This window comes from Hypanus sabinus, chromosome 23 (genome assembly GCF_030144855.1).
Source record: "Hypanus sabinus isolate sHypSab1 chromosome 23, sHypSab1.hap1, whole genome shotgun sequence".
NCBI classification, from domain to species: domain Eukaryota; kingdom Metazoa; phylum Chordata; class Chondrichthyes; order Myliobatiformes; family Dasyatidae; genus Hypanus; species Hypanus sabinus.
This window is the reverse complement of record NC_082728.1, coordinates 43,330,499-43,352,414: the sequence shown is the minus strand read 5'-3', so window position 1 is coordinate 43,352,414 and position 21,916 is coordinate 43,330,499. Positions and strand designations below refer to the sequence as shown.

At 39.2% G+C, this 21,916-nt stretch overlaps 1 protein-coding gene across 9 annotated transcripts in view; it reads right to left on the bottom strand.

The window, feature by feature from the left end:
- myocd (myocardin) overlaps nucleotides 1–21,916 on the bottom strand; it is a 647,048-nt gene that overhangs the window by 558,799 nt on the left and 66,333 nt on the right. For 7 of the 9 annotated variants that reach the window (XM_059948795.1, XM_059948785.1, XM_059948789.1 and 4 more), the window contains exon 2: nucleotides 1,330–1,395. The exons of the other annotated variants lie outside the window; for them this stretch is intronic. The gene's annotated coding sequence lies outside the window, so the exon portion shown is untranslated. The remainder of the gene's footprint in view (nucleotides 1–1,329; nucleotides 1,396–21,916) is intronic. 9 annotated transcript variants of the gene reach the window in all.

Here is a 21,916-nt window from a genome sequence, read left to right as displayed (position 1 = left end):
ATCATTTTTCCCTGGCATTCTCCAGTTTCTTCTCAAATTCCAATGATATGATTGGTTTATTCTGGGCTGCTGTAATTTACTCACTGTGTAGATGGCTGACAGGATGGAATTGATTTGAGAAGGAAAGGAAGTGCAGGAATGAGACCGATGGGAATTACCAAGAGCCAGCATAAACTTGATGGGCTAAGTAGCCTCCACCTGTGTCGTCAGAAATAGGAATATCTTACCTAGGATCCCAATAAATCTTAATTTGCCACTGAGTGCAAGAACAGAAAGATCTTAATATGGTCATATACAAGTACAAGGAAGTTATCTAGACAAGTCAGAAACCATGTGTGCCACAGACAGTTGTCAAAAACCTATTTAAATATTAATTCAGTTGGAGAATTGAGTCCAATTCTGTAATTCTGTTCTTTGGGGTAGGAAAGAAAATGAGTCCACAGAAATGTGATTACAGTTAAAAATTCAATTAAAGCAACTACAACTAATCTCCTTTTGAGCTGAGAGAGTTAAACAGGACGACAAACATGAGAAAATCTGCAGATGCAGAAGATCCAACGAAGCACACGCAAAATGCTGGGGGAACTCAGCAGGCCAGGCAGCATTTATGGAAAAGAGTAAACAGTTGAAGGATTTAAACACATCCCATAAGGCACTGGGTGGATATTTAGTACCAAATGGGAGATAATTTTCTCCCCTTCAGTTTGCAGGATTACACGGAAAAACATGGAGGGGTGAGGCTGTGTGAATTGCTTTATGAAAAGCAGGCACAGACACAACAAGGCAACTAGACTGCTGCTCTACTACATAATCACTTAAAATGGTTCTCATAGGTGCCCATTCTGATGAAGTAAGCTGGGAAATATATATCAGAATTCTGTTCAGCCACCTCACCAAACACAGAGATTACATCAAAACCAACAAAATGAAGTTCAGATTTTTAGAAAAAGGAGATATCCCCCTTCCAAATATAACAGTCTGGAAAATATAGTTAATCATGAACAGCTATTTTCATAAATAAAAAAGAGAGCAATCTATTTTGTTCCCACATTTGTTCCCTGGAGCTCTGATTTCATTGGCAATGGAGATCCAGTTCACTGATGCATGAAAATGGCATTAATTTGCTTTTTGTCATTATATTGCCAATCACTATAAGTGTGAAACTGTTAACTACATTTAGATTTAAAAAAAGTTAATTACAGTAAATTATTTTGATATGGTAGTGATGTTGGCAAATGACACACTTGTTTAATTTGTACCTTTAGGTAATTAATGGATCACAGCATACCCTTCCACAAAATGGTTACAACTTGGAATCACATATCTTACCAGAATTAGCTTTTAAAGACAGATCTCCAACCAAAGCTTCTTCAGACTCTATGCCTGCCCAAGTAACTGCAAAATATTTGAAGGAAGACATGAAGGTTAACATTCTGGAATTGTCTTACCTTTTCAAAATAATCCATTCATATTTTCACCAACATATATTGGAAATAAAACAGAATGGAATGTTCTCAGAAATACGACATGAATTTGTTTTTCTTTGTTTCTAAAGTTTATTTTTTTCAGTGTTCACTCAAGTTAACAGCAAAATTAATTGTAATGTTTGAGACCACTACAAGTGCAGGCATAGTTCTACATTTTCCACTTTATAGCAAAGACACAGGTAAGCAATTCAGTTTGCTGTCTATATACCAAGGTCCAGGCATGATCTCCAGAGAGCCATTTCACAGGCAAAGTGGTAATTCCAAACCAAACTTGAATCAGTGAAGGATGCTTGAGCATGGCACCAGAGCTTGAATACTCTTATAAACTTCTTATAATTTTAAATCAAGTGACATAGGAGACAGCAGGCTTAGCTTCCAGATAAGCTCAACGCTTTCTATACTCGCTTTGACCATCAAAACATGGAGAGACCATCAAAACATGGAGAAACCTTCATAAACTCCCCAATTGATTCCTATGATTTCAGTATCTGAAGCCAATGTGCAACCAGCCTGGAGGAGGGTGAACCCACAAAAAGCATCCGGGGTCGATGGCATGCGTGGCAAAGTACTAGGTACCTGTGCTGATCAATGGGCTAGTGTGCTCACTGATACTTTTCACCTCTCTCTTTGGCAGTGTGTGACACCCATCTGCTTCAAGCAGGCTTCAATTACATCGGTGCCCAAGAAGAATGTGGTGACCTGCCTCAGTGACTATTGCTCTGTGTCACTTACATCTACAGTGCTGAAGTGCTTTGAGAGATTGGTGATGAAACACAACAACTCCTGCCTGAGAAGCTGCTTTGCAACAGGTCCACAGCAGATGCCATCTCATTGGCTCTTCACTCAACCCTGGAACATCTGGACAGTAAAGATGCTTACATTATGATGCTCTTTATTGACTATAGTTCAACATTCAATACCATTATCACCTTAAAAACTAATCAATAAGCTCCAAGATCTTCGCCTCAACACCTCTTTGTGCAATTAGATCCTGTATTTCCCCACTTGCAGACTGCAGTCAGTCCAAATTGGCAACACCATCTCCTCTGTGATCTCCACCACCACAGGGTCCTTTGCTCCACCTGCCTTACACTTATGACTGTGTGGCTAAGCACAGCTCCAATGCCATATTCAAGTTTGCTGATGACACCACTGTTGTAGGCTGTCTCAAAGGTGCTGATAAATCAGTATATAAAAGGTAGATTGAAAATCTGGCTGAGTGGTGTCATAACAACAACCCCTCACTCAATGTCAGCAAAACCAAGGAGCTGATTATAGACCTCAGGAGAAGGAAACCATAGGCCCATGGGCCAGTCCCCATTGGAGGATCAGAGGTGGAGAGAGTTTGCAACTTTAAATTCCTAAGTGTTATTATTTCAGAGGTCCTGCTCTGGGCCAAGCATGTAAGTACAATTACAAAGAAAGCACAACAGTGCCTTTACTTCCTTAGGAGTTTGCAGAGATTTAGAATTACATTGAAGACTTTGAAAAACGTGCATAGAAGTGTATTGGAGAGTATTTAAACTGGCAGCATCACAACCTGGTGTAGAAACACCAATGCCCTTGAATGGAAAATCCTACAAAAGTCATGGATACATCCTAGTCCATCACGAGTAAAGCTCTCCCCATTATTGAGCACATCTACGTGGAGCACTGTTGCTGGAAAACAGCATCCAACACCAGGGATCCCCATCACCCAGAGCATCCTTTATTCTTGCTGCTGTCATCAAGGTGGTAGAGGAGCCTCAGGACTCACAGTACCAGGTTCTGGAACAGTTATTACACCTAAATCATCACCCTTTAGAAACACTGGGTTTACATCATTTAACTTCACTTGAACCATCACAGAATTGTTCCAACAACCAACACTCACTTTCAAGGACTCCTCATCTCATGTTCTTGATATTTATTTCTTATTTGTTCATTATTATTATTTTCCACATTTGAATTTGTACAGTTTGTTGTATTTTGCACATCGGTTATTTGTCCATACATTTGGGTGTGGTCTTTCATTGATTCTATTATGGTTCTTGGATTTACTGAGTATGTCCACAAGAAAACAAATCTCAGGGTTATATATTATGACATATACATACTTAGTTAATAAATTTACTTTGAACTTTAACACAGTTCTCATAACTGAGTTCCAGTGTAAGGAAGCAATGGTTTCCTATAAAGGAGGTATCAGTTTTTCCTAACTTGCATTTCCTCTATCAAGGATTCAGTCAAAAAAATTGTGAAGCCTTCTCTCCAATATCTAAATTCAAGATACTCACCAACACAACCTGGACTTACAGTAAACAATCACTAGGAGGTACCAGCATGCGCCTGGTGTAAGAGTGATAGCTCCAAGTGAAATTGGGTCTCCTTGCCAAGGCAGACCATTGTACATGCAGCGAGAAACAAGCCACTTGAAGATGGCCTGCTGTTTGTATTAAATGCAATCAGTGCAAGTTGAATTTCAGCACAAGTTTGGCCCATCCTTCTTGGACCATGATTAGATAGATTGCACTGAACAGTCTTGGAACAATGGACATTGAAAGAAAGTTAGATGTTCATAACATGAATCACTAAAATTCTGTAATTTAAAGAAAAAATGGATTCAAATGTCAGCTTACAAATATAGGGCTAAATAATACTGCCTTGAAGAAGTATTCAACCCAACAACCAGTTTCAAATTTTACGGTCTCATTTTATAAATTTAAAATCAGGATTTTTTGAGCTAACCTACAAAATATTGAACATCATGTTGTTATGAATGTACCACAGCTCTGAGGGGCCAAAGGATGTGGGGTAGCCCCCCTCCTTTGTGAGAATCACAAGATCACTATTGATTTGGGTCAGGAGACCCAGGAAATGAGAGAAAGGTGTGCGGAATGTCTTGTTCCCCCCAGCGATATAAAGCTACAGGAAACGGCCATTGTCTCTTGGAGATGAACTTGTCTATTACGTGGAAGCCCTCAGGCAAAGTGGGCTGGTTGAGGGAGGGATTGCATCACCCCCAACCTGATTGACATCTGAGACCCTGTGAGTCAGGATAAAAGAGGGTCTGTGGAAACAGCCCCTTCAGACGCACCAGAGGAAACGCCAGCGATCCCATAATAGTGGAAGCCGGTGGGGAGGCCACGTGCGTTCGGTTCCATTTGCCCCGGAACCGGTGCCCTTCACTACGGAAAAACGGCTTTTAGCTAACAACGGGGAAACCAACTCCCAATGACTCGAAGGATTGACCTCATAAAAGGACTGGGCAAGTTTTAAACCCGTCTTTCTCTCAAACCAAAATGCGGCAGCTTGAACGAACTAACAGTGACTTTTATATTTCCATCGGACAATACATTATCCCCTAGACAACAATAGAGCTATTTCTTATTATTATTATTATAATACCCACGTGTTTAGATTTAGAATTGACAATGTATATTACCTGGATGTTTGCATTGATATTATTTTGTGTATTTTTATCAATAAATACTGTTAAAATAGTACCATCAGACTTCAACGGACCTCTCTATCTTTGCTGGTAAGTGACCCAGTTACGGGGTTCGTAACAATGTCAAATCGAAAGAATAATTCCAAAACCCATCAACAAATTATTAAGTTAAAAAACAAAATTGTGAGGCTGAAAAAGTATTCACACCTTGTAATTGCTATGCTAACTTTTCCTGGGTGCAATAGTACCTTAACAACTCACCTAATTTGTTGATGTAGAAAATTGGAGGATCACCTGTGGTCTTATGGGACTAAAGTGGAACATTTTGCCTCAACACCTAGTGGTAGGTGTGGTATAAATCCAATACTCCACAACAGCCAAGTAACACCACCCTACTGTAAAATATAGTCAGGGTAGCATCATTCCATCAGGATGGTTTTCAGCAGCAGGACTGGAAGATGAATGCTGCTAAATACAGAGAGATCCTAGATAAAAACCTGTTAGCCTCAGCCAGAAAGTTTAAACTGAGGAGGACTGCAGGACAATCACCCAAAATACAAAGCCAGAGCAACCACGAAGTGTTTTCAAATGAAGAAAATCAGTGTCTTTAAATGGATCTGTCAGAGTCCTGACCTTAACCCAATCGAACATCTCTGACAAGACTTTAAGATTGCTGGACACCAGCACTCCCCAGCTAACCTGGCACAGTTAGAGCAATTTTGCAAGAAGGAATGGGAAACTCTTGCTCCATCACGTTGTGCATAGAATAGAGACTTAGTCAAAAATACTACTGGCTGCAGTAGTTGCAACAGGTTGTTCAACTAGGGTACTCGGCAAAGGTGGGGGGTAAATACTTCTGAACGGCTGACATTTCAGTTTTTGAATTTTTAGTTTTTCATGCTTTAGAATGTTCCTGGGCTGTATTGTAAAACAGGAGCATGTGATTCACAAATAAAAAATTCTCAGTTTAATTGATCAAAGTCCCTGGTTGTAATACTCATTTATGTGAACAAAGGGTTGGGGGCTGAATACTCTTACAAGGCTCTGTAAATGGAAGGTAGCTTTGTTACATGGTTCCTGCATTAAACTTATGAAGTGCTACAAGATCTTTATATGTTTCAATGAGATCCTAACACGTTCTTCCTGATTCAAGACAGGAAAGGCCTAGTTAGAATAATCGCCACTCCTTAGCTTTAAACCAGTTTTCTACACCTTCTACCATAAATCTCTTTCCTTTTAAACACAATAATACGGTACACAGTATACCAGATAAAGAACCTCCCTGGGCATATATAATTGCATGAATACATTCAAACTTTTGTATCAAAACTTTCTCATAAAATTGACCAGTACACCAGATGCCATTTTAATTGCTTGCTGCATATTCGCGTCAATTTTCAAAGCTCACATACAAAGTCATCCAGGTCTCTCCAAAGACAACTTTCATCATTTATATATTAGTGTTTTTTTTCTTCTACTAATGTGAGTGACCTTGTATTTTTCCAAAATATATTCCATCTGCCAGGACCTTGCCCTTTCACTTCACCTGAAACATAATGCAATGACCAACATTGCTATCCAGCTTTGTATTATTAGCAAATTAAACACACTTGGTCACTCCATTAATCTAGGTTGTGAATCCCAGAACTGATCACCATGGCAGCCCAGGAAAGAGCAAGAACTGTTAATTTTCCTCTTCTTTTAAATCCCAGAATAATACTTCATGCATGCACATGTTAAACCTATAATCATACCATTTTTATTTTTTTGACTTTCTTGAAATTAACCTGATTAAGGATTAAATGTTGGTTTTAATCAGGTGTTATGTGGATAGCAACCATTAATCTAAACAGGAGCCAGTCTTCATGTAAAGCCTGTTCATGATATAACTAATGTTGACACTTTAATTAATTAATTTTATTCATCGATATACAGCATGGAATAGGTCTTTCTGGACCCTCGAGCTGCATCACCCAGCAATTCCCCAATTTAACCCAAGCCTAATCAAGGAACAATTTACAATGACCAATTAACCTACCAGCCAGTATGTTTTTGGACTGTTGGAAGAAACTGGTGCACCCGGAGGAAACCTGCGTGGTCACGGGGAGAACGTATAAACTCCTTACAGGCAGCAGTGGAAAGAAGTTTAAGGACAATGAAACAAACATGTGATACTCTGATTTTATATTATTGCAAAGTATGCAGGGGTATATAATAGATGAATGTTTATATTAATCAAGCCCGCATTGAAACTCCCAAGATGAATTTATTCAGAACATCCTGTCACTTAATGAATAATTAAAGACATATTCCTATTGATCAATTCTCAGGTGTCTGTATAACTGTCCCTCAATACCATGATAAAAGAAATGTGCTTTGAGTGCTCAGAAGCCTTCAACCTGCACTACACGTATTTGAATATTCTGAGATGTCTTGTCACTCGAAATGAATTCCCATTGTGAATCTTCATTCATGGCCAATTTATTAGGTACAGGACCAGAACCTGATGTGGTCTTCTGCGGCTATAGACCATCCACTTTCAGGTTTGTCATGCTGTGCATGCAGACATGTTCTTTTGCACAGTTTCTGTTGTAATGCATGGTTATTTGAGCTAATGTCACCTTCTTTCCTGTTTGAACCTGTCTGGCCATTTTCTTGTGGCCTCTCTCATTAACAAGTCAGTTTCACCAATAGATCTGCTGCTCACTGGCTCTTTTTTTTGTTTGTTTATTGCACCATTCTCTGTAAATTCCAGAAACTGCTGTGTGCAAAAATCTCTTCAGTAGTTTTTGAGATACTCAAACCTCCCCATCTGGCACTAACAATGATTTCATGGTCTTAAGTTATTTAGATCACATTCCTTCACCATTCTGATGTTTGGTCTGAACAGCAACTGAACCTCTTGACCATGTCTGCATGCTTTTGTGCATTGAGCTGTTACCACACAATTGGCTGATCAAATGTTTACATGAATGAGGTGCACAGGTGTCCCTAATAAAGTGGCCTCTGAGTGTACTTCTGCAAACTTTGTAAATATTATATTCAATAGCTGCAGCAGCACATAATTTGAAACAAAAAAAAATCAAGAGCATGATTATAATATTGAGATTCAGTGCTTGCAAATGGACTTCATTTGGACTACATATTTACTTAACCAGACTTTTTTACAATTATCAGTCTGCCACTATAAGACACAACTGCACGTGTAAGCTCAGAACAAGGATGACAGATAGATTCCAAGTGTAAGGTTAGTGTGAATTCACACTGCTCTTGTGTAATTCCATACCAACTTTGTACATTCATAATTTAATGGATACAATTGCTCAATAATATGCTGGCATTTTTCTGCTACTGCTTATGCATACTTGTCGTTTGGGTGGGACACAATAAAATTACTGGAAGCATTTTTCGTGTCAGTACTATAAAGCATCTGGAAGCCCTCAGCACTGCAACCCAGATCTGACTGATAATACTGCTCATGTACAGGTTATTTCAATTAACACTTCAGACAAAGTCCTATAAATCAGCATGTGGTTAAATCTCCCACGTCCAAGTTACGAGGAAGTCATGAGTTACCAGAATTACCACTGTCAGCATCCATGTACAGAATTGTATGTATAAATTTTTAAAAAATAACAGAATAACACATAGTGATATGGTGAACTCATCCATTTTCTTCTTTAGTGCCATTATTTAATTCTTTCAGAAGAATCATTCTTAAGATAGGCACAGAACCAGGGATCAAATTCACCCAATCGTCAAAAAAAAAGTATTGTTACTTTTAAGGGTGAAAATCTGTTCAAGATTATTAGAGCATTTTGAGGATTGGCAAGAACACTTTATTTTAAAACACAAAGAACTGGAAGGTGTCAGGAGTAGTGGTGGTGGTTGATATGATGGTGGTATTTAAGTACATAGCTGTTAGACACATGCACAGGCAGGGAATTAATCATGTACAGGCAATATAGATTTAGTTCTATTTGGCACAGACATTGTGGGGTAACGTGATGGTTCTTGTGCTGTACTATGTTTTTTTTTCTTCAAAGCTGGGGGGAAGGAGTGGCACATTACCATTCTGTAAAATTATGTTCTTGATAGATCTCATTAGATGTGGCCACGATAGCTAGAGTTCAATTTCCATGGTCATAATACTGTGATAAAATCCAACACAAATGTTACACATCAACAAAGTTTCAACAGGTTCTTCACACTTCCAATTATTTCCATGCTGCAGATCGGTTCTTCGGGGAACCTGACAATGATTTGCACATTCCTGTCAAATTGCAATTAGTTTGAGAGTCTAGGCTTCCCAGGATTCTAGCAAATATTTTCAGATTTAGTAAACAAAATTCAGAATATCTTTCTGACAATATTGCTTTTTAGGGACAATGCTGTACAAAGATCATTGTAATGTGAGCTAGGACTTCTCATTTGAGGTAATGTTAGAATTTGTAAATCGGTTAACTGTTGCACAGCTGGTTTCCACTACAGTCATATTCCAAGCTAACACAGAAACAAGAATGAAAAAAAAATCAAATCACAGTAGAAACTGATGGGGTTAAAGATGTTGGCTATCTCAGGGAAATGATACATAGCTGATTTCCAGAAATTAAGGATCAAGAATCCACTAGAAAATGTGACAGTCTGGTAACTCAGTAAAATGACATACTTTTATGTATATAAGGAGACAATGCAAGTTCAGCAAGCTAGGAAGATCTTGTAATTAACTACAAAAATTAAAGATCACATGAAACAAACAAAAATGCATATCATTACACAAAGAGATGGTAGGATAGAAGTTTGGAGAGAATGATAGAAGCAAAAGAAAACTGAAAGAAAAATTGAGCAAGACAAAGCTAATCAGAAATGTATCAAAACAATTGCAAGTATTTCCAGAGATATTCAAAATGATTAGCAAAGTCACACTAGGGGGATGAGTAACAGAAAACAAGAAGGTGGCAGTTAAATTAACAGATATTTTGCATGAGAGGATGCAACTAATAGTACAGGGATAGTTTTAAGCCTAGAATTGGAAGGAAGAAACAACTCGGAAAATTGTAATTTTCAGGAAAATTGTCCCATACAGACTCTTGGAATTATGGGATGAGAAGTTTCCACATTCTTCTGGGTCAAAGTGTTAAGAGAAGAAGTTAATGTGGTGACTTTAATTTTCAAATTAATCCAGGGTTCAGGGAAGTTCTTCTGAAATAAAAACCATCAAAAGTAAAGCAGTGAAGTAGAAAACTGGAGGCCAGCTGGTTTAACATCTGCCATTTGGAAAATTTTAGAAGAAAATTAAAGGCTTGACATCAGTGCAATTAGAAAAAAATTAAGATAATCAGGATACATCAACATGACTTTAAAAAAGACAAACAATAAACTTCTTTGAAGAAATAATGTGTCATGGAAAAAGGAAAACTTGCAGATGTACTGTGCTTAAACTTCCAGAGGGCATTGATAAGATGCTATGTCATTCATTATTACAAAAAATAAAGTTCATGCTGTGAGACATAACCTAGTACCAGTGTTATAAGTTCTCTAGCCAATGGATAGCGGGGTATATACAAATGGGTCTTTTTTCTGGTACAATTAGGATTTGACACTGGAGCCTTAACTTTAGAATTAATATAAATACATTTGATGACATCACCGAGGTATGATTACTAAATTTAATCATACAAAGATAGATTGAAAAGTTAGTTATGAAATTGACATAATAAGGTTATAGGAGAGTTGTGGATAGAATGTAGGTAGACAAAGTAATACTGTGATGGATATTCACCTCTTTGTTGTTTGCTAATCTTAGCTTTCTAAACACTGCAGCTGCCACTTGTAAGATCACGAACAATTGTAAGTAAACTTCCAACTAATACTGCTTTTGCTAATACCTGGTCATAAATAGAAGTCAACCTTGACTTCCTAAAATGTAAATGATAAGCAGTAATCAGTCTGAAGTTAAAACAGAGTACTGTCTATACAATAACTTTGTAAAGAAGCTCTGTCTGTAGAGTACCTGCTTTACTGTGGCACAAAGTGCAGTTTAAGGCAATGGATTGTTTAATTTGGCATATTTTAAAACAGGCTGACTGAACCAGATGAAGAGCATCATTTAGCACAGCAAATAACTGATCTAGTCATGTTGAAAGGTATATGTACTCAAAGAAGTTCCAGCCTTAACCGGGATCTATGTGTCCTAGGTGTGTCTAGTCCAGTGATATACATACCCCCATCACCCATTCCTTGTGATTGGTTAGTCCTCATCCAATCAGGCTTCTGGTGTCCACCTTGTTTATGACTGAATTCCAGGTTGTACTTAGAGCGAGACCTTCGTCTTAGTTAAAATTCAAGGAGCATGGGGGTGTATCCATTTGGGTTACCCAGTGAAATCAGTGGTAGCAGAACATGGCATTCACAATTGTCATTGACTTCAATGATACAAAACTATCATGCTGTGCCAGTGGGTTTTGGGACTGCCTGGTGATGGAAGCCATGGAAATAAAACTAGAGAAAAAGAATTTTGTCAAAGAAGGTGGTCTTGCTGTTAAGTAGGAACTGGAATTCAATTGTAAACAAGGTGGGAGAGTGAAAACCTAATTGGATGAGGATGAACTAATCAAGGGGACAGATGGAGGTTGTAGGTATAAATAGCATCAGACTACTCGTGTCTAGGCATTATCCTTGATGAAGATGGCAGAGTTTGTCATCGAAATGTCAGTTAAAATCAGAGTTTATTCATAGATTATCTAGTGTTATACCTTTCCTGATGGACATCTAACCACTAGATCTAATTGCTTACTTGTGGGTTCACAGCTGTTATTGATTAGTCATTATCACATTGTTAAGTCATTAGCTTTCATCATCAGGTCAGCCATTTTATATCATTTGTGCAGTTCAGTCAGTTAGAAGCAATGTGGTTGGAGTTTTGATCAGAGTTTGTATCTAACTTCCGTTAGAGCACCGAGAAGTACAGTCTATCTTTTTACAACTGGCTCCTTGCATACTGTTATGCATTGGTAAATAATAAAACCACCTTCAGCTACAGCTATGTCAGGACTGGGGTTATCTATCAGTCTAGCTTAAAAAAATCAAGGAAAGCTCGGGCAGAATAATGAAAAGAGAACTCTCAACGGTGGTGCCATCCACGGTGATTTGATATTGATTCTACGAGCTCCTACATAACAGAAAGCTGAAATGTCAGCAAAGCAGAAAAACCTTGAAAAAACTCAATGTTGGCAATGGAGGAATGAAGACTTGAAGCCAAATGTCCAGCTAGATCATAGTATCTAGCAGCGAAGCAACGCTGGATGTCCCTGGGAGGGCCAAAGTACTGTAAGCCAAGGCATTGTTAGCACAAAGGGAACTTGACTTTAATGTGAGACAGGCTGAATTAAACATAGAGGAAACCTGCCAGGAAGCCATGTTAGAGGCACTATAGTATGAAAAAGAGTCAGAGGCACCTTTAGCCAAGGCCAAAGTCTTTGAGGCGGGCATGGAGCAACAAGCTGGCAATGTTGATGTTAGATCAAACTCCCAATGTCATTCAGCTGAGAGAACTACAAGTTATATCAAAGACTAGTCTTTTTATGCTTATACCCACCCAACAGCTGACACTGAAGACTTAAGTCAGACTGAAGATGGGGCTCCTCTTCCACAGGGAAACACCCTGCACCTTGCTACCCTTTACCCAAAAGGGGACAGAACAGAGACCAGCTCCCTCAAGACTCCTGCACACCATTGCATGACACTAGTGATGACTCTGCTCATTCTCCTGGTAAGATGCACCTTACCACAAGAACCCCAAACAAACCATGTTGTCAGATCATGCGAGATTCCTAGCATGTTGCGACCTGCTGACGGCCGGAATCGCTAAATTTAATAGGTTTCAGTAGGTACATTTGATGTCAGAGAAACGCATACAATATATATCCTGAAGTTCTTTTTCTTCGCAAACATCTATGAAAACAGAGGAGTACATCAAAGAATGAATGACAATTAAATGTTAGAGCCCTAAAGTCCCCCCACGCACAAGCAGCAACCAAGATCCCCCTCCCATACCAGCAAAAAAACATCAGCGTCCCCCACCGAGCACTCAAGCGTGCAGCAAAGCATCAATAAAGACACAGACTTGCAGTACCCCAAAGACTACTCGTTCACCCGGTATTCAACATACCACAGGCTCTCTCTCCCTAATAAGGGAAAAAGGACTGTCCCCATTTCACAGTGAGAGGAGACACATAACAACTCACAGATTTATGGCTTTTAAAGTCTGTTGCATCACTTTTTCCGAGTTCTGTGCCTCTGGGCACACAGCCAGCAGCAAGCCCGCTGCTTTTGATCTTCCTTGTTCTCCCGCGACACGTCAGTCGTTGGCGGTGTTGGCACCAGCCTTGAATGTGCCTGCCTCCAGAGCCTCAAAAATCTGGCACCTTGAAGGCACGCTAATCTTCTAGGATGTGTCCTTGGCATATCAAAAAGTGGCCAGTCATGAGGCCCTGAGAGCGGGTCCAATTCCCATAAAAAAATAAAGTCAGAGTGTAACTCCAGGTCAGGGTCTTCAAAAGAATCTTGAAAGGGGTAAAAAGATATATCAAGGATAGAAATGAAGCTGTTACCAAAGATGTAAGTAGAGGAGTCACCATTTAGCGCCATCATCACTCAATTCCACCTCTCAGGTTTTTCAACAACAAGCCAGAAAATTACTGGGCATGGAAGTCAATATTATCCAATGCCACTGAAGACGTCAAGCTCAAGCCTAGTGAAGAATTTGGCCTGCTGGTGAAGAGACTTGGACCCAGGTCTGCTGAGCAAGCAAGTTTAAGGTCAGTCCACGCCAAACACCCCAGTGCTGCTCTCAGTTTAGTCTGGCAAAGAGTGTAAGAGTGCTACAGATCCATAGAGGCAATGGAGACTAGTCTCTTCAACAAACTCGAGTCCTTCCCCAAGATGCTTAGCAGGGAGCACCTACATCTGCGAGAGCTAGGAGACTTGTTATTGGAGTTGGAGTCAGCCAAAGCTGAAGGCTACTTTCGTGGCTTGTCTTACCTGGACTCTGCATGAGGAATTCGGACCATCTTGGATAAACCCCCCCCCCCCCCCACCCCTTTAGTCAGTAAGAGAAATGGGTGTCAGAGGGGACCAGATACAAACTGGAAAATGAAGGCAGCTCTGCACCCTTCTCCTTTTCTAGTTTATTCCGGGATGAAACCAAAATGACAAACAATCTCAGCTTTACTGTGACCACCTCTAGCTCAGCACCATGAAAATCAGAGAAACCTGTTGGAGACCCTGTCATGATGCATAAAACTGAGGTAGCGAACTCGGTTCAAAAGAATGATGCTAACAAACAGTGCCCTCTGCACTGGAAACCATACCCTCTCTGGAAGGGCAGGGGCTTCAGAGAGAAACCTCAGGAGGAGCAAAAGCCCATCCTTAAAACACACCCCATACGTTTCCGCTGCCATTCTATGGCCCTCCACTGGCCGAAGGGATCATAATACCATCATCCAGTGCTCTGAATTTAACAGTGACTAACACATTACAGCCCTTCATGTTGGCCCACCTCCTTGGTCTGTGAAGAATGACACAGTACCTCCTTACAGCATGGAGGGGAGGGAGATGAATCCCCTTCCCCTCCTGTTGCCACCTCTTTCTGGCACTGAGGTCTGTGGAAAACTCCAGCAGGAAGTCATGTTCAATGATCTGCCTCATGAGACGATGACGATGTATGTTGTTTTCGATGATCACAGCAATAAGTCCCTCGCTAAATCATATTTTTTTTCCAACATGTAACGCTCTAAGGTTTCACTGCTAATGTAATGGCCTCTCTGTAATGTTTCACCACTAATGTAATGCCTTCTATGTAGCAGCAGTGTTTGGGTTAGGACTAGAGCTAACAGGGGCTTTGGAATGTGCGCCATCCAATAAGAGGCGTGTTGTTTCTTTATGCATGTCTGAGAGAAGGTCTTTTGTCGGTGAGAGATGAAGAGAAGATGCCAGAGGAGAGAATTGGTAGACCACAGGACAGAGTGGACTTACAGTGAGGGTCCGAGGGTCAGCAACGCATGGAAGAGGTGAATGGGAAATGAATGGACATAACCATCAGTTCCGACATGCACATTAGACTCTGTTTCATTAAAATGAGCCCTTTTTCTTTTTCTTTTCCTTACTAACCCTATAGTCAGAATAAGGATTATGAAGCTCAATCATTTCATTGTATATGGTTTACTGACTGATACTTTGCAGTATAGATTTGTAACCAGGTAACACATCACGCAGCTCCCACACAAGCAAGTTTTCTGTTTGGCTGGGCCTGAGGCTGTCTTCCTCTGGACAAACACATGCTGGCTGAATCTGAGGGTTACAAACATCTTCAACATAACTGATGGTCTCTCACCTTATACACTTAAGACATGTGAAGGTGTGTCACAGATGGTTGGGCAAGAAGCAAGAGGCTTCATTGTCGAATTGGTTGATGAAAAGACTTGTTTAGCTTTCCCCATGCTCAATGAGTGTGATGAACTTCCAGACAACTGGAAGGAAATCCCCACTCTAGAAGCAGCGACTCACCGCCCTCACCCCAAGTTCTGAGCAGCAAGATGCCGTCACTCGACCCAAAGGCTGAGATCCTGCCCTGCTAGGAAGGGACATCATACAGGCACACAAGGTACTCGAGCAATTTAATGAGCTTGCAAACTCATCCTTTGCAGCGGTCAGCACTAGCATTAGAAAGTACACACAAACTTTCACCTGTCAAGGTCTTTAGAACTAGCATTCTAGAATATGGGTGCCCCAGTCTCATGACCTCCTGCTTTAGCAGCATCCACATTTACAAGAGCTTCAGCCAGTCCTGCCAGCCTCTTGCCTCTGCCAACTTGACCTCACAACAAAGAGGTTTGACAAGCAACACAAAAGCATCCTTTGTATTGGTAAAGACAGATTCACTCATGACTACAAACTAGCTCCTTCAGTGGATGACCTTACTTTCCAGAGGGTGATGGATAATGGGTTCCATCAGGACAGCTCAAATAGCCAGGTGGCCCAGCCCCAACAATACCTCCCAAACAACTGCAAGCAAGCAGTTACATGCAGGCCCAAGGAATGTCCTGAAATTATTTTGGGAAACATGGACTGTTGGAAAATGATTGAAAATGCGAACTCTAGTTACAAACCTGTAAAAGCAAAGTCAGTATTTTGAGTTTGTACAGACTCTAGATTTGTTTTGGATTTATTGTACTGGATTTGATCTAATTAGGTTATTTCAAAGTTTGGGGAGGGATCCCTCTCAAAGGACAGGATTTTACCCCTAAATTTCAAATCCAGTTGATGGTCTGATTTATTCTTTAGCATTTGACTCTGCCATTCAATTGATCAGGAGAATTGAATCTAATACGTTTAATTTTTTTTGTGATATCCATGAGTTCAGTTGATGGCATCTTTTACAGATACCAGGCGGGGAGTGTTATGTCTTTCCTCATTCAGATAGTTATTTTATTTCTAATGATTAGATCTCACTGCCAGATCTTACTGCTTAATTGTGAGTTCAAAGCTGTTGTTGATTGCTCATTATAGAATTGTTAGACAATTAGCTTTTGTAATCAGGTTTGGCTATTTTATATCATTTGTGCATTTCAGTCAGAAGTAATTTATTGGAAATTGAGGGAGTTTAGATCAGTGTTTGCATCTGCCTTTCATTAGAACCTTGAGGAGTACTGGTCTTTTTACGCTGGCTCTTTGAATACTGTAACACATTGGTGAATAATAAAACAACCTTCAACTACAACTATGTCAGGACTGGAGTTATCTATCTGTCTAGCTTGAGAAAATGGGGAAAACTCCTGAGCGAGGGCAGAATATCTAGTATTTTTGCATCTAGCTTGTCAATCCCTTTGAAAATTTGCCCATTGGATCATCTCTCATTCTTCTGAACACCAGTAAAACGTAGGCTAATGCTTCTTAATTTCGAGTGACACTTACAGGAAATCCTCTCATTCCAATGAATTGTTCTGGAGAAGCGAAGTTATATACCTGTAGTGTATGTAGTACAGGTAAGGCCTCACCAAGATCTTGTGCAATTCTAGCGAGTCTTTGTACCATGTAAGACAACAATATTTCGCTTGAATGCTGGAATGACACATGCTTAATCTCTACATTTCATGGACCAAATGTACTGGGACAACAAAATTTAGCTTTTCATCATTAAAAATATTGTACTTCAAAATTAATATTGTATTTTCCAATATTACATTCCATCTGCAGCGTTATTTCTCACTCACAAATGCATACATCTTTTTGAAAGTTTTTTGCTTTCTCCTTATTTGGCATAATCGATAAATCTTGACAGATTACATTCTGCTTTTTCATACAGGTCATTAACATCAAATGCAAACAGCTGAGGGTCATTGTATCCAAAGATACCGGCCACATGATAGACACACTGCCACCTGGCTGGTCGAAGGACACACCACATGCCAATCAACATTTGGTCCCTCCCAACTAATCAATGCACACCTAAATTATTGGTCACCTTAATTGGATTATCTCACCCAGACCCATGCTATAAAAGGTGAGACATGTCCCTGGCTTGGTCTCTCTTACAGACCACCTTATTGAAGGTAAGTGCATTGATCTATGTTTGGGAAGGTCTATTGTTTGTCCTGGTAAGGGAGCCGTGGCTAAACAAGGTCAAGGGGGATAGCTGTCGTAGTGCTTTTCCCTTGTTCTTTGTATGTGTAACTGTACCCTGTCACCACACTGTTTCCTGTGTATTGTAGTTGCTTGTGTTGACCTGACTTCCCCTTGTAAATAAATTCCTTATTATTAAAACTGTGTGTCCAGGCCTCCACTGTTGAGACTCAAGGAACCAGTTATTTTCCATCACAACAGTCATAGATTCAGATACTCTCCTCTAGGAACAGACTGCCAAAATGATAAAGATCAATTATATTTACTAATATGTTATCACACTCATCTAATAAACACTTATTTTCTTGTAACAGAATTGCTTCTTTTGTGAATCAAATCCACAAAAATATCCCTTCACTCTTCAAAACACTTTTTATTTTCTCCCAACTGTTATTATCTTAAAAGTACACCTTCTTGCATTTACTGATGTTGAGAATTGACTAGTATAACTAGTTTTATAAATAAATTAACCAAAGATTTTTTGACCAATATCTGCCTTGCACTCTACAATGTTATGGATAATTCAGCCAAAAGACACTGTCCAGAAAAATTGAAGTTAGGTGGACCAGCTAGAAAAATGGGCTGAAAAATAGTGGATGGAATTTAACAAGACAAGTGCAAGACGTTGTTGGTAGGACCAACCTGGGTAGGTCTTGCACGGTAAATGGTAGGGCACTGAGGAGTGTGGTAGAACAAAGGGATCTGGGAATACAGATCCACAATTCATTGAAAGTGACATCACAGGTCAACAGGGTTGTAAAGAAAGCTTTTGGTACACTGGCCTTCATGAATCAAAATATTAAGTACAGGAGATGGGGTGTTATGTTGAAGTTCTGTAAGGCATTGGTGAGTCCTAATTTGGAGTATTGTGTGCAGTTTGGGTCACCTACCTACAGGAAAGATGTAAATAAGTTTGAAAGAGTACAGAGAAAATTTACAAGGATGTTGTCAGGACTGATGGACTTGTTATAAAGAAAGACTGAATAGGTTAGCACTATTCCTTAAAGTGTAGAAGACTGAGGGGAGATTTGATAGAAGTATACAAAATTATGAGGGGTATAGATAGGGTAAATGTAAACAGGCATTTTCCACTGAGGTTGGGTGAGACTACAATTACAGGTCATGGGTTAACAATGAAAGGTGAAAAGTTTAGGGGAATGGTGGGGAGAACTTCACTCGGAGACTGGCGAGTGTGTGGAATGAGCTAGTAATGTAACTGGTGCATGTGAACTCAATTTCAACGTTTAAGAGCAGTTTGGATAGAGTTGAGGTATGGAGGGCTATGGTCCCTGTACAGGTCAATGAGAGTAGGCAGTTTAAATAGTTTGGCACAGACTAGACGGTCCAAAAGATTTGTTTCTGTGCTGTACTTTTCTATGACTCTAGATCCAAGATCAAAATTAATTGAACAACACTGGCAGAGGAATAGGAGTTAACTCAAGTTCAATTTGAACCAGTGAAAACCTATCACAATTCAAATGTTGACATATCCTTAATATGAATCATACACCTCCTTTGTGGTATGGCATCAAGAGTGTATAAAAAGCTATGTTGAATTCCATTAAGTTGTTCACAAACTATATACAATGTACCAGGAGTACTGTCACAGACAGCTGTTAATATTTCTGGAATTCAATTTTTCATTGTGACTTTTTCCTTCAACCACAATCATTTTTCAAACAGGCAGTTTTCTGATGAGTCAAACAGTCAGTTCCTGTACAAAATACTCTCCATGAGGGAGACTGGTTTAAACCTAGTCCAGACCAGTACCTGACAGTTTTAAAGTTCCTTCAATAAATGAATTTAACTGATCACATCCCTTCTCTAGGATTTGGAGGTCAACTTGAAAACCAATCCTAACTTGCACCCATGTCATTCAGAAGCCTGATGTTGCTGAACAAAAAATGAATCACAGTTTGATTATTGTGTTAACCCAGAAGTTCTCCACACACATAGAAGCATAATGTTTAATCCATGATTTAAAACCTTGTGCTCAAAGTGAATGTTTAACACAAACATGCCTTCAGAAGCAGAAGTAGTTAAAGAAGAAAAATCATGCAGGCACAAACATCAACAAGTTATTAGGCAGGCCTAGTCACAAGCAAATTGACCAAAAAATTAGCTCCCATTTGTTTCTGAATCCCTTCCATTGTTGAGTATTATTTGAAAAAAAAGTCTAGAGGTGCTTTGTACATTCGGCACTTCAGGCTAGCAATTATATTGGTATATGAATGAAGTGTAAAGTTTTTGGCAACTAGGTGGATATTATTTAATTTGGCTAGCAAAAGTGAAAGGGATTAAACAGGCTCTATCCATGCCATTAACTTGAATGTGCCAATGATTCTACCAAGTACGTGAAGGGTAAAAATTCACCTCCTCTTGTATGGATAGGATCCTCTTCTGATGAATTCAGGTACATTTATCACAGCAGCAAGCAATCCTTAATCCTTAGCATGCATCTTAATGGAAATTTCTAGGTCTAGAATAATGCAGAAAGGCTTCAAAAGAATTTTTAATCCAGCAGATTGACACAAGCACCAGGGAAGACATTATAGCAAACAGGAATTAGCAGAATGAATGTCTTTTACTGCCCTGTGGTCTCTCCTTATACAGTCAGCCCTCCTTATCCACAAGGGATTAGTTCCAGGACCCCTCACGGATACCAAAATACGCGGATGCTCAAGTCCTTTATTGAACCTGTTTCACTGCAGTGGACTTAGGACCCAGCGGAACCCCGGACCTTATCTAACCTGTCCCAGAGCAGTGGTCTTTAGGACCCGGTGGAGCTCTGAATCCACAGTGTTTCTGTTCACAAAAATAATCACAATTGAAAATAAAGTGGAAATAATAAAGCGATCAGAAAGAGGTGAAATGCCATCGGTCACTGGAAAAACATTAGGCTACAGTCAGTCAACGATAGGAACAATTTTAAAGGATAAAGTGAGAAAGGCCCTGCCCCAATGAAAGCTACAATTATTACTAAGCAACACAGTGGTTTAATTATTGAAATACATACGTTTCTTAAGTGTTTTATATGCTTAGAAAGGTAAAATATATACTATTTTCTAAGACAAACGTTTGACTAACTGACGCTAAGTAGTACTGGATGTAGCTGTTCCCACTTAGTAAGTAATTTTTTTAAAATTTTTTTCGATCCTGATCCACGATAACCCACGCACACCCTCCCATATACTTAAAATCATCTCTACATTACTTATAATACCTAATACAATGTAAATGTTATGTAAATAGTTGATATACTGCATTGTTTAGAGAATAATGACAAGGAAAAAAGTCTGCACATGCTTGAACAACAAGTGCTGGAAGAGCACTTCCGGGTTTTCTCAATTCGCGGATGGTTGAATTCGCGCATGTGGAACTCGCGGATAAGGAGGGCCAACTGTATTTGCATTTTATTTTTAAAAGAATACTTATTGACAAAACACATTATTCAATTTTGTTAGTGAAGAATAGTTTATGATGCAGTCATTTCCATAAAAAGCAATATACATGACAAAGATTTCAGTTTGATGAGTTGAGGAAATAAAGACTACAGTGAATTTGTCAAACATAAACAGGGCAAACAACTCTAGAAAAGTGGAACAAGTAACAAGTAATACCAAATAAATACTGTAGTCACTTTGAGAAACATATTCAAGTTTGAATATCCAACGCAGAACAGTACAACACAGTACAGGCCCTTAGGCTGGCAATGTGCAAACCTTTTAACCAAGTCCAGTATAAGGCTCAATTGTTTGATCGGCAAATCCCCAATCATCTCCATTTATTGTCTTCAACTTCCTTGTAATTCAGCCATCATTTTTAAAATTTCCTTTTCTTAGAACATTGTAAAGACGTCTCCCACACCCATCCAACCAAACATAGGAGCAAAACAGAAAATATTTCTTAATCCTTAAAACAGGGGGAAAAAAAACCTTCCTTCAGGATTTTGCAGTGCAATTCTGTCAATTTGAGGCAGAAAATAGATTAAAATTGCTTTGGTTTTCTTGTTCTACAAGAAACAATTTACAACAAAGACATGAATCTTCAAGTAATTCAAAACAAATTAATGGGGAGGAAGAATTATTACTAAATATTATACCTCTAAAATTCAAAATATTTCCTTCTAAATTAGAATTTTGAGTAGAATAAACATTGACCTTATCCTTTGAGTTGTTTGACTGAAGGTTTCCCCTAACTTTATCTCTAATATATTTCAATTAGAAGAAAAATTCAATATAGAAATGCCAGTGTATACTTCTGGAGAGCAGATTAAGCAATCAATGTTTTTCTACATAAAGTAAACAAAAGAAAAAGG